Genomic DNA, 12,706 nt, shown 5'->3' with positions numbered 1-12,706 from the left:
TCTCCTTGGCTGGGTGCAATATAATCTGAGTCTGTCCCTTGAATTGGAACCTTCATTGTACAAGTGTAGAACAGTAAGTTGATGGAGAACAGGACTTTGAAGCCACCACTCATTATGCCCATCACATTTATCTACTTACCAAAACCAAGTAGCTGATGGGAGCACCTCCAAGTTCTATAACAGAAGATTCCATGGACTCCAAAGCCTCTCAGCTGTATTGAAAAAGAACTTTACTCAGGAGCACATGCTCTCTCTTGTACCACATATCCAGTTTCAGCCAATACCATTTCCATCCATCCATTAACTTTTAAGAACAATTCCAGCTACCAGCCCCATGACTACTCCTCAATTGTTGATGTTGACAAGAAAGATGAAGACCACAGATCAGGATGTGTCTCAGGATATATCCCAGGGAGTCTCTTCCACTTAATTCCCTTTGGGAATTCCCCTAGGAAATAATTGGAAACAGTCCCCCAAACTCAACAGTCCAAATTCCACAGATGTCCACCCAGTTGAGAATGTAGAGACTGGTAACATCAAACAAGATCCCAATTTCACAGGACTTCCCTGCCACTCTAACATCTTGTGCCCATGATCCAGAAATGTATGAATGCTACCCTCCAAATCCAGGCTTACTGTATCTATCCTCACTTCTCTATCCACATGGACCCCCACCATTCTTCCTTCTACATCTGTATTTCCTTCCCAACATCTATATCCAAATAAGATAGGAACCCCAAAGCAAGGACAACAAAAGTAATCTCATTATAAACTTCAGGCAGGAATAGCCTGTTAGATTCCTTGTCTAATTCCTTATACTCTAGTTTTCCTCTTGTTCTCATTCTACTTTTCTTCCTCCTCACTGGAGATGAAGGCAAAAAGTCTTTGAGGGACTCCTTTTCTTATGTCCCTTTATGAATAAAATTCTGAGAAAATCTAGAATATTGAAAATCAGTTTATTAACTAGAAGACCAATAATCCAGAAACTGATAGTCAATGGTATTTCTCTGTGACAAAACACTCAGAAAAGGCAGCATTTAATGTTACTGGAAATGTTTCCCTTCTGACAAGAACTTCCCTTGATAAGGGAATGTTCTCTGCCATTGATGCACATTCCCTGAGATTTGGGTCACAAGTACTCAGTACTTCCCTATTCTTTATAATAAAGGAGGAGCCCTAGTTATGAGATGGAGCTGTCTCCAAGGACGTGGCCAAGAAAACCCATTCTGTTTGGGCTAACTTTCTCCTTTGTGAGCCATGCTGCCCTAAAGTGTAATGATGACAAAGGGACTGGAGCACCTCTTGCTAGCACTGATCTGCTCAGTTTAGCTTTTATGTATGGGATAAACAGGTCCAGACCAGAGCTTGGTATGTGATCTCTTTCTTAGAAGGTTATTCTAAGTCAGCAAAAAAATTTAAAGAGAAGGAAACATTACTAATTAACATTAATATAGGAAAAGAAACGGTTTTTTGTTGTTTTTTTTTGCTGTATGTGTAAATCTCTTTTTCTTTTTTTTTTTTTTTTTTTTTTTTTTTTTTCTTTTTCTGAGGCTGGGATTAAGTGACTTGCCCAGGGTCACACAGCTAGGAAGTGTCTGAGACCAGATTTGAACTCTGGTCCTCCTAAATTCCAGGCTGGTGCTCTATCCACTGGGCCACCTAGCTGCCCCTTTTAGGCTGCTTCTTAAAAAAAAAAAAAAAAAAAAAAAAGACAAATTTGGCCCTTATGTTTGCAGAAGGTGTATATTATGGGATCTAGGTTCTGTTATCTTGAAAGACTTAAAATGTAGCTAGTCAAAAGGAACATCTAAAGGTTACAATTAGAAAGAACACAGGAAAAAATTGTTACATGGTCTTAAATGTGTATGGCATAGAGCAATCTTCACATTTGATAATTTTATTTGGCTTTGTAAATGTGACCAGCATATAATCACAATGTTGAAATGAGTAATTTTATGTTTATACATATTGGATTGAATATATTTTAACATGTTTAACATATAGTAAATTGCTTGCCCTCTAGGGGAGGGGGTGGGGAAAGGAGGATAAAATCTGAAACACTAGGCTATGCAAGGGTCAATGTTGTCTAATTATCCATGCATATGTTTTGAAAATAAAAAGCTTTATTTTTAAAAAAAGAAATGAGTAAATTTCTGTATAAGGCAATATGGAAGGGCATTCAAATGAATTAATGTCACCTTATTGATAATTAATGGGATCTCAAAATCTGGGCTCTCCCTTTTATTTTCTAAATGTTAACTATTGCTGTAGAAGCCCTGAGAGTTGGGGGGGGGTGGTATTGAGCTTCCCCCTTCTGTTCCCTTAATTAAAATGGAAAATATGATAACTTAGGTTATGGAATTCCTAATCAATCATCTTGCCTTTGCAACAATTTATTAAGCAGTATGTGGCTCTAAACTTTTATAAGTAAAGGTCTGAATCTGGGCACAAACTGGAAGGTCAACTTTAGGCTTCCCTTAAGGTAAAATCCTTCTGGCTCAGTTTCTGGTGAAAAGTCTTTATGAGTGGAAAATTTTGATAGGCACTAATATAGGCAACCAATAGTATTAGCAAATGTCATAGAATAAGTCAGGTGGGAAAATTTGTAATTAAAGAGGAATGACATACTGGGGAAATCAAGTTAGAAGAGTTTTATTACAATTAATGTCAGAAATCACTCTCCCAGATTTGAAACTTGAAACAATAGAACCCCACTGAAGGTCACAGAAACTTAATAGCATTTCTTGATGATCGTACCTATAATCAGACACAGATTTCTGACAGGAATGAGAAGTCTGATTAACAGAGTTTCTGGGTAAATAATAAACCAATTATTCGGCTAGCTGATTGTAAATTGACAGTGGTTTCTTTCAGTATCCAAACCCTGTTGTTGGTTGCTTTTGCCAATATGGGATGCAGGTTGGAAGAATGTTCAAGGTCTAGTCCACTTGGTAGGTTTTGGTTTGCATGGGTGTTAATAGGAATCATGTTTGTGAAGTTCTTGGGTAATGGGACTTAACTATTCTGTAGTCTCTTTTTGCATCCTGGTTCATAGATAAGATTTCAAGTATTACCTAGGCCGTTTTGAAACCCTGGAAAATGGAAAGAAGGGATGAATGTTATGTTCTTGATATTGACTGCATATGCAAGGTGTACTTGTTTCAAGAATATATACATTTTCATTTCAATAATTATTCTTCAATTACAGGTAAAACAATTTGAACCCACATAATTAATTGGAGTGCTCTCCCCACAAGCCCTTATGTAGGGAAACAATATATTGATTATAAACGTGACATCAGGTAAAGCATATTCGATATTAGCCATGTTGCAAAAGAAACAGAGAGAGAGAGAGAGAGAGAGAGAGAGAGAGAGAGAGAGAGAGAGAGAGAGAGAGAGAGAGAGAGAGAGAAGACCTACTTTATAATAAAGGGGCAGCTAGAAGGTGCATTGGACAGAGCACCAGCTATGAAGACTGGAGGACTTGAGTTCAAATACCACTTCAGACACTGACCACTTACAAGCAGTGTGGGCTAGCTACCCTTACCCAAATTAAAGTCAGAGATTCTCAAGGTAAAAATCAAAAAGGATTCATTGTGATAGCTGTATTCTGGATAAGAGTGTAATACACAAATTGTAAAACACAGGTTTGTATAGTTCTTAAACCCAAAAGATCTCCCACCGTCACTTCCTGACCTTTCTTCTCATTGCCTGGGAGTCCAAACATACATTGGAATCTACATAGAGACAAAGAATACTAGATGATAAGAAACAGTTTGCCAAAGAAACTTCACCTGGAGAAACAGATCTGCTAGGCACAGCTGCTCTAAGGATCAGTCTGTTCCAGAATGCCTCAGAGAAGCTTTCAGGGCACTAGAGGATTGCATTAGACACCCCCGAGCTAAATGAGCCTGAAGATATGATGGACTGATGACATGGACTATGGGAATGGGTTACTGAGCAAGAGGCACTTGACCTTCCTTCTCCTTCTCTATGCACCATTCTTGTGTGTAAGAGCAGCTTGCAAAAGGGGAAAGCCACCATCAGCTCCAGTCAATGCTTTGGTCAGTGTCTCTACTCCTGCCCCTCATACTAAAAGCTATCATGTTAAAACCCTTAAGCCTGAGAGATAAAAATCTTTAAGGAAGTATTTGTCCAGCCAGTAAGTACTCATTGAGGAGAATAAATCCCTCAGAGTATCAAGGGGCATAAGGTTGCTGAAGAAATAAATGGATTTAAGTTGTATCTTTTTACTGATATTAATTTGTAATATTCCCTTCTCTCTAAAATGATCACTTAATAGTTTAGCTGACCTAGAAAACTGTTTCTGACAGCTAAGAATGGAATCACATAGCAAGCCCTCCAAAACTTGGTCTGGATCTACACATGAAAGTCAAACTGAACTGGTAAAGGCCATCAAAAGCTACTCCAGTCACTTTATTGTCATCATTGTAGTTTAGGGCAACATGGCTCACAAAGAACAAATTAAGCATAAACAGAGTGGGTTTTCCTGCCCAGATTTGTGGAGGCAGCTTAAGCTCATCACCAGGCTTTCCTCCTTAATGATGAAGTAATGGAAAAGGACTAAGCACTTGTGGCCCAAGACACATGAAATATACATCCATCATGATGAACATTCCCATGTAAGGGAGGTTCTTGTCAGAAGGGAAATACATGGGAGGTGTCATGAAATGCTGCCTTTCTGAAAGTGTGCGACCATTGAGAAAAAACATATCCCATCTATTTGCAGATTATTTAACATCCTATTTACTAAATTGACTTTAATGCTCCAGGTTTCCCAGAATTTTATTCAGAACAGCCCTTGAAATGAGACATTGAGAAGGAAAGCATGTACATTAGAGATATTTTTCCTTCTTCTGCACCCAGGAGGAAAAGAGGTAGAATAAGGACAACAAAAAACAGGAGTATAAGGACTAAGCCATGCCCTCCAAAAGGCTATCTATATCTGGAGTAGGAAATGGAATTATTTTGTGAGGCTGTTTCTTGGGATTTCTATCTTGTTTGTATATAATTGTGGGGAAGGAAATATAGAGGTGGGGGAATAAAATGGTCCAGATCCATGTGGGTATGTAAGTGGAGACAAACACATTAAGCCTAAATTTGGGGAGTACCACTCACAGGTCCATGGATTCTGAGTAATAGATGTTGGAGTGTCAGAGATCTCCTGAGGAGTATGATGTTCTATGCTGTTCACTGCCTCCTAATTGGATACTGAATTAAGAGCTGGCACTGTGGCATGTGGGCTATTCAATTTGGGGGACTGATTTTAAGGGGCTCCTCATGCTGCAAGTTGATCAAAAGAGCATCCATGGAAGAGGTTTCCTGCAATCTATTCTCAGAGAAATTCTGACCCATCTCTTCCCTTTTCTTGTTAACATCCTGAACTGAAGGGCTATCCTGGAGCTGACCACCAAGGTTTGTTCTCTGTAGTCCATGGAAGGTAGGTGAAGGCAAATGGTATTTTTTCAACTGGAATAATATGTCATATGGAAGAGTATGTGCTTCTGAAAAAAAGCTATTTTCAATATAGATAAGAGGCTCTGGGGTCTATGGAATCTTCTGCTGTGGACCTTGAAAGTTACTCCAATGAGGTGCTTGGTATAGTATACAGGACAAAAGACATACTTAGCTCCTTGTAACAAACTCTTTAGTAGCTACTTGGACATCAGTCACTCAATCACATATGTTCATAATAATCAATTCTGGGGTTGGGGAGGAGGAGAAAGTGTCAACTCAATCAAGTGTAGAGATCCTGATTTTCCAGTAAGTAAATGTCAGAGACTTCGGTTAAATTCTTTTTTTTCCTCCTCCTGCAAGGTCCCAAACAGTCCTCCCAATTCTACTCCACCATTCTCCCCCTCACACTCACTCCTGCTTCTGAAGACTACAGGAAGGGGACTGCTGTGGGCCACTAGGGTGCAGTGGTGGGAAAAGAGAGAACTACTGTCCTTGTGTTAGGATTCTAGAAGGCTGGTATCACCTGAGGTCATGGTCTACGTGGTGCCCAACAATGAGTGCCCAGCTTGGTACTGAAAACTTCTAGACCAGAGAATTTACATTTTCCATACTCTTTATCTAAATCAATTTCACTGTCCACCACTGGATGAAAGAAGAATCTAAAAATATTTTGTCCTATGTTGTAGAATATTCCCTAGTAGAAAACAAAAGATGTTTACCACTATAATGATTTAACCTAAGTTTTAGAGTCTTTTGTTATTGGGCTTGGGTTTTTTTTTTGTTTTTGTTTTTTAGTGTTTTGTTTGTAGGAAGTGTTAAATGTCTGAGGTCAGATTTGAACTCTGGTGCTCAAGATTGGAGCTTTATCCACTGAGCCACCTATTTTTTTTTTTTTTACTGTATTCGCTCCGGTTTTTTACTCTACTCATTCATTTTTGGCTGTTCATTGCTGCTTATATACCTGCATCTTATTGTAGTAGCTTACATGTACTCTAGCCTTGGTTTATGACTTAAAGATTGCATTTTGTTTTCATCTGTTATCTCAACCGTTTGCTGTAGTTATAGAAATTTACCATGGAAGGAAAAATAAGGACATAAGCATAGTAAGGAGAAATTGCTCCCCCACCTTACTAGTAGTTCTAAATAAGAGTTATACATGCCAGAGTTTTAACTTATGGGTCACGTGAACTCCATATCGAATCACATTACTGAATGTGAGATTTGAGAAAAATTCGTTAACAGTAAAAGATACCAAATATTTTTCCAAGATATAATCTTTATGTAAAAATAAACAAGCAAACTACCTCAATAGTGTGAAAACAGCTTTTGTCTTTAATAAATAGACATATGTATACAAAAGAATTGTTTTCAAATAAAGTATTTATTTTCAATAATTGTCTGGTTCGTATACCTATTTTATATAACCATATACTTGGGGTCACATAATTTCTCTGGTGAAAAGGCTTTAGGAATGGAAACTTTTTAGGGGCCCTAATATAGGCAGCCAATTGTATTAGCAAATGTCATAGAATCAACCAGGTGGGAAAATTTGCCATTGAGGAAAAATGACATATGGGAGAAATCAAGTTAGAAGAGTTTTATTACAATTCATGTCAGAAATCACTCTCCCAGATTTCCTTGAAATAAAAGAACTCCATTGAAGTCATAGAAACAATAGCATTTCTTGATGATTGTACCAATAATCAGATACAAACCGCTGAGATGAATGAGAAGTCTGATTAACAGAGTTTCTAGATGATTAATAGATAGTTTATTAGGCTAGCTGGATCATCAATTAATAGTGGTTTCTTTCAGTAACCAAACCCTGTCTTTGGTTTCCTTTAGCAGTATGGGCACATGGGTTGGAAGAATGTCCAAGGTCTAGTCCATTTGGTAGGTTATAGAGTTCATGGATGTTAACAAGAATTGTGTTTGTGAAGTTCTTGACTAATGGGACTTAACTATTCTCAAGCCTCTTTTTACATAGATAAGATTTCAAGTATTACCTAGGCTGTTTGGAAACCCTGGAGGATGGAAAGGAGGGATGGATGTTATGCTCTTGATATTGACTGCAGCTTCAAGGTGTACTCATTTCAAGAACACACACAATTTTATTTCAATAATTACAATTACAAGTAAAACAATTTTAACACTCATTATTAACAATTTGGAGTGCTCTTCCCCCAAGCCCTAAGTAGGGAATTATACATGTGCTGTCAGGTACAACATATTTCCATATTAGCCATGTTGCAAAATAAAACACAAACACATACACACACACACTATAGAAAACCTACTTTACAATAAAGGAATAAAGGGGCAGCTAGATGGTATAGTGGACAGAGCACCAGCTCTGAAAACTGGAGGACTTGAGTTTGAATACCCTTCAGACACCTTACATCCCAAATTGAAGGGCTCCTCTGGGGCTGTGTGGGACAGCTACCCTTACCCAAATTAAAGTCAGATATTCTCAAGGTAAAAAACCACAAAGGATTTATTATGATAGCAATATTCATGATAAGAATGTAACACACAAATTGTAAACAGGTTTTTATAGATCTTAAAACACAAAAGATCTCCCAACCCCACTTCCTGAACTTTTCTCTCATTGCCTGGGAGTCCAGACTTACATTGGAATCTACCTAGAGCCAAAGAACACTAATCAATAACAAACAGTTTACCAAAGTAGGAACTTCACCTGGAGAAGCAGATCTGCTAGGCACAGCTGCTCTGAGCATCAGTCTGTTCAAGAATGCCTCAGAGAAGCTTTTCAGGCACTGGAGAATTGCATTGGAAACCCCAAAGCTAAATGACATGTCAGCAAGAGTCCCCTGTAAAGGAATTTACAGGCCCAAAAACCTAGATTCGTAAAAAAAAAAAAAAAAAAAAAAAAAAAAAAAGGTTGATTGTAGGGTTTGGAATAAGGTTAAAGTCTGGTTAGTAAAGGTATTAGATAGAGGAAGAAATACACCAAAAGCGGGGGACAGAGAGTTTGTGATGCAAAGCATGGTGCTCGCATGTTTCAACTCTCTGCCAAGAGATGATTCCAGCTTGGCTCTTTTATTTGTTTGAAGGGGCATATGGTCAGTGCCAAGTTTTTGGCGGGTTTTTCAGATAAGGAAGAAACTGTTTGTTGGGGGTTGGGGAAACGAGCAGATAGTGGGGGCTGAAAACTTAAGCCAGCTCAGATCTGGTGGGGGCTGGGCCCAGATATTCAAAAGGGTGCTTTTTGACCAGGATTTGTGAATCAAAGGTCATGCCAGCCATGGGGGTTGGGAAATCAGAAAGGAAATCTTAAAGGGGCTACGGCCCCCGTCAGTCTCAGTCTGTGGATTCCAACATAGACTCACTCAGTGCAAGGTCCCAGTAATGTTCGGCCCCATGCTTTTTGAAATGCTCTCTGGCCATGTTCGTTGTGGGGCACTGTTTGAACTTCATTTCTCCAAAGCTCCGTTCCTTGGCTGTGCCCTCCCAGACCAATGCACACTTGTTGGGTTTTTTCACAGCCAGGTCTTGCTCAGACTCATGTTCCTCATCTCCTTTCGTGTTCCATGTCTCTTCATCCCATTTTATACGGTGCAGCATTAGATGCTTGAATTTTTTCTGTGCCTTAGGGCCCCCTTCTACCACCACGACATTGACATCCCTGTGAAGCACGACCACCCCTGAAAGGGGTTGGCTTCAATCTTGAACCTCTTGGCTGGGTGACTCAAATTCCATACTCTAAACACGGATATGTGCACCCCCTGGGAAGTGTCTTCTAGCAGCTTTCTCATTTTCTTGACCTTCCTCTGTTCTGCTGTCAGTTTGCAGGCAGCATTCGCCTCTTCGTGCATACTCTGTCTCTTGGCCATCTGGGCTCTGACGTAAGCTTCCACTTGGGTGGGATCTTGAACAGCTTCTGTGCCTAATACTCTCATCAAACTGGAAATGCTGACTTTGGGTTCAGGAGGAGGCAGGAGCCCCAAGCGGACTTTCTCTTGCAGCTCCTTCTGAGCTTCCCTCCGGGTTTGCCTCCTGAGTTGTCTCTGTTCCTTTTTGGTGAGGTACATCCTCAGTGTCACTGGTATGTCACTGTCCACTGGAGGCTTTAGCTGGACTGGATGTTCTACAAGATTTGTGATCCCAAAATAGTCTTCCTTGGGAGCTTCCCCTATAGGGTCAAAACCCTTGGGAATGATGTAGACATCCCACCATTCAATATCAGGAATCTCCCCTTCATTTAGTTCTCTTTTAGGGGTGATGAGCTCCAGCTTGGTTGCAGTACGTATTATGCCAGCTTTTCGGGCTGCCTGTGAGATCTCTGCCTGCAGGTTCTTTAGCTGAGGTTTTGTCCTTAATCTCTGTGCAATCTTTTGAAATTTGCCCTTCTCATGGAATTTAAAACTTCGTCTCTGGCGTTGGGAAGGAGCAATAGAGACTCGGGGATCAAAAAAGGTGTTGGATTCCCCATTCTCTGGTGGCTTTGGCTTGAGCTGCTGCTTGAGTTGTTCCGGCTTCGCAGCCCGAATGTTGGCCTTTAACGTTGGCATTGGGGGTTTCAACTCAATCTCTCTGCCTGTAGCATCTATGGTTCGGCCTTGTTCATCCAGGATAAGGGGTACAGGCTTCCTCTGATGCTTTGGCTCCACTTTTGGAGGAACAGGAAGGCTGGTCAGTCCAACCATGTTGGCATTGCCAATCAGTCCTGGTCTCAATACCAGCTGAGTCTGAATCCGAGCTTGTAGTTCAGCTGCTTTCAGTGTCTTTTCAATGGCATCTTTCATAAAGGTGGCAGCCTGGGCAGGCTGAATAGTATTGCCCATTGGCAGTCGTTCTGGTGGTGAAGAAGAAGGAATCTTGGGCTGAAGGGAAGGAGCACTAATGAAGCTCAGCTGTCTTTTCCTTTCCTCGATCTGCCTTGTGGCTGCCTCCATCATTTGTTTGATCTGTAATTTAGTCAGCAGGCCTGGGCTCTCTGATGGTGGTGCAGGAATTACCTCTGGTTTCTCCTTCACCTCCTCAAACCTTGATATACGCCTCTTCTTCCCCCCTGGTGACTCCTTAGACATCTCTGAGTCTTCACCAAACATCTCCTTCAACTCTCTTTTTCGCCTCCTGTCACTGCTACCCTTGGAATGTCTGGAACTATGGCTCCCTTCCATTGCCTCAAAGAATTTGAGCTGGTCTGCTGAAGCTGCGTCCTTCAACCAGGAGTTTCTCAGACTGTGTTCCCTCAGGCTTTTATAGGCTCTGGAAGGGAGTTGAGAGGGGAGTTCACACCTGATTACAGCTATCCTATTGGCTGCCTGCTTGAATGTTGGCTACTTGAGAACTCAATAGGAGACATGTAAACAAGGACCCCTTCTCAGTCCTGCCAAGATGAATGAGGACGTGCTAACTCAATCACTTATGTCTGTATCAATCAATTCAAAAGGGTGGGGGAGAAGGAGAAAGTGTCAATTCAATGAAATAACTTGATTCTCATCTCCCTGCAAGTAAATTTCAGAGACTGAGGATATATTAGTTCTATGTTAGATTTATATAGGCCATAATTTCAAACTATGGATCACTGCTATTCCATATAGGATCTTGTAACTGAATATGTGGGTTGAGAGAAATTTGTCAAAAATAACATATCAAATATTTCTCTAAAATTTAATTTTATGTAAAAGTAAAAAAGCAATCCAGCTCATTAAGTTCAAAATAACCTTTGTCTTTAGTAGATGGTAAAATTATATATTTTTGTGTGTATATAAATTTCATTGGTGAAAAGGATAATGAGTGAAAAATATTTAAGAAGCCCTGATATATAGGCAGACAATTATATTACCAAAAGGTCATAGAATCATCCAGGTGGGAAATTTTGCCATTCAAGATCAATGACAGACTGGGGAAATTGAGTTAGATTTTTTTCTTATCTCCTGCTTCCTTTGTTTTTCTTCTCCATCATCACCTCTGTCTTTTACTGGCTAGGAGATATTCACAACAAAAAAAAAAAAAATTCCAAGAGCTAACTATTCAAAGATGTAAAGATTAGTTTTTGTAGTTTTGAGAGATAAAAGGAGCAAACAGAATTGTGAGAATTTCTAAAATCACAGTGTTTGGGAGACCAGCTCTTCCAGGGATCTAAAATGAAGGACCAGAGAGGGCCCATAAGGAATGAATGCTCTGTTCCCTAGGTGCAAACCAATCTTTAAGAGAATTAGAGAAAGGAGACCTCTGAAGGGTGAAGTCATTGGGAAGAACTGAGTTACCTGGACCTGACAGGAGACCACCTGAACAAAGTGTAAGAATCAATCCCTTCATCTTCTCCAATTGGAATGAGCCTTTCTCTCATCATAATTCTTTTTTTTCCCAAAAGGCAATAAATTTAATTATGCTGTGTATAAATTCCAAGAGGTGTTTAAGCCATTGCCATTCCTTCATTACAAGGAGGAAGATATCACAAGGAATGGCGAGTTGCTTTTGCACTAGGTATAAAATGGGGAAAGAGGTAATTAGACTGGCAAAGCTCTTAGAGAAGTTGCTTCCATATTGCAGGCTAAATTTTAGAAAAATTAGCCTTTATGATCATGCAACAAAATAGTGGAACAGTTCCTAATTTACCTAATAAAGAAGTGGAGGTACAAGTAAGTTCTTTTATTGGGGATGGGGGAATTAACTGGGTTTGACATCAAAACTTGACCTTCTAATTGGATACAGTAACTCTGAGGTCAAGAAAATGCACAGAATTGGGCAAGGGATTCAATCAGGGCCTACTGCAGTAAAGGTCCACTTAAAACCAAAAAGCCCACTTAAGGACTGAGATAATTCCTGTTTGCCTCAGGGAGCATCTTGGACAGGAAAATTCAGGTTCACTCCTATTAAAGTCCCTCTCTATAGTCCATTCATTTCTATTTGTTCCATCCTGAATTTTAAGGAGTTATTTTCTTCATTCACAGTTTTTAGTTCTTTTTGTAAATGCCCAATTTCGTTTTTAAATGAATTATTTTGCTCTATTGAATTTTTTTTCCCATTTCCCTAATTTTTTTGAGAATTATTTTCTTTTTCCAATTCAGAAATCCTATTTTCTTGAGACTTTTTTATCTTCTCCAATTCAGAAATCCTACTTTCCTGTGATTTTTTTACCTTTTCTAATTCACAAATTTTATTTCCCTGCATCTCCTGTGAATTCTTTATTTTTTCCAACTCCAATTTCAGAACGTTGTTATTCTCTATCATAGCTTCCCTTTCCTTTCCCCATTTT

At 39.5% G+C, this 12,706-nt stretch overlaps 1 pseudogene; it reads right to left on the bottom strand.

Annotated features, from left to right (window-relative positions):
- Positions 1–8,478: 8,478 nt before the first annotated feature.
- On the bottom strand, positions 8,479–10,610 carry LOC141552012 (U4/U6 small nuclear ribonucleoprotein Prp3 pseudogene; annotated as a pseudogene).
- Positions 10,611–12,706: the final 2,096 nt, after the last annotated feature.

Source organism: Sminthopsis crassicaudata, chromosome 1 (assembly GCF_048593235.1).
Source record: "Sminthopsis crassicaudata isolate SCR6 chromosome 1, ASM4859323v1, whole genome shotgun sequence".
Classification (NCBI taxonomy): Eukaryota; Metazoa; Chordata; class Mammalia; order Dasyuromorphia; family Dasyuridae; genus Sminthopsis; species Sminthopsis crassicaudata.
Note: the sequence above shows the minus strand (reverse complement) of the source record. Positions and strands in the feature narration are given on the sequence as shown.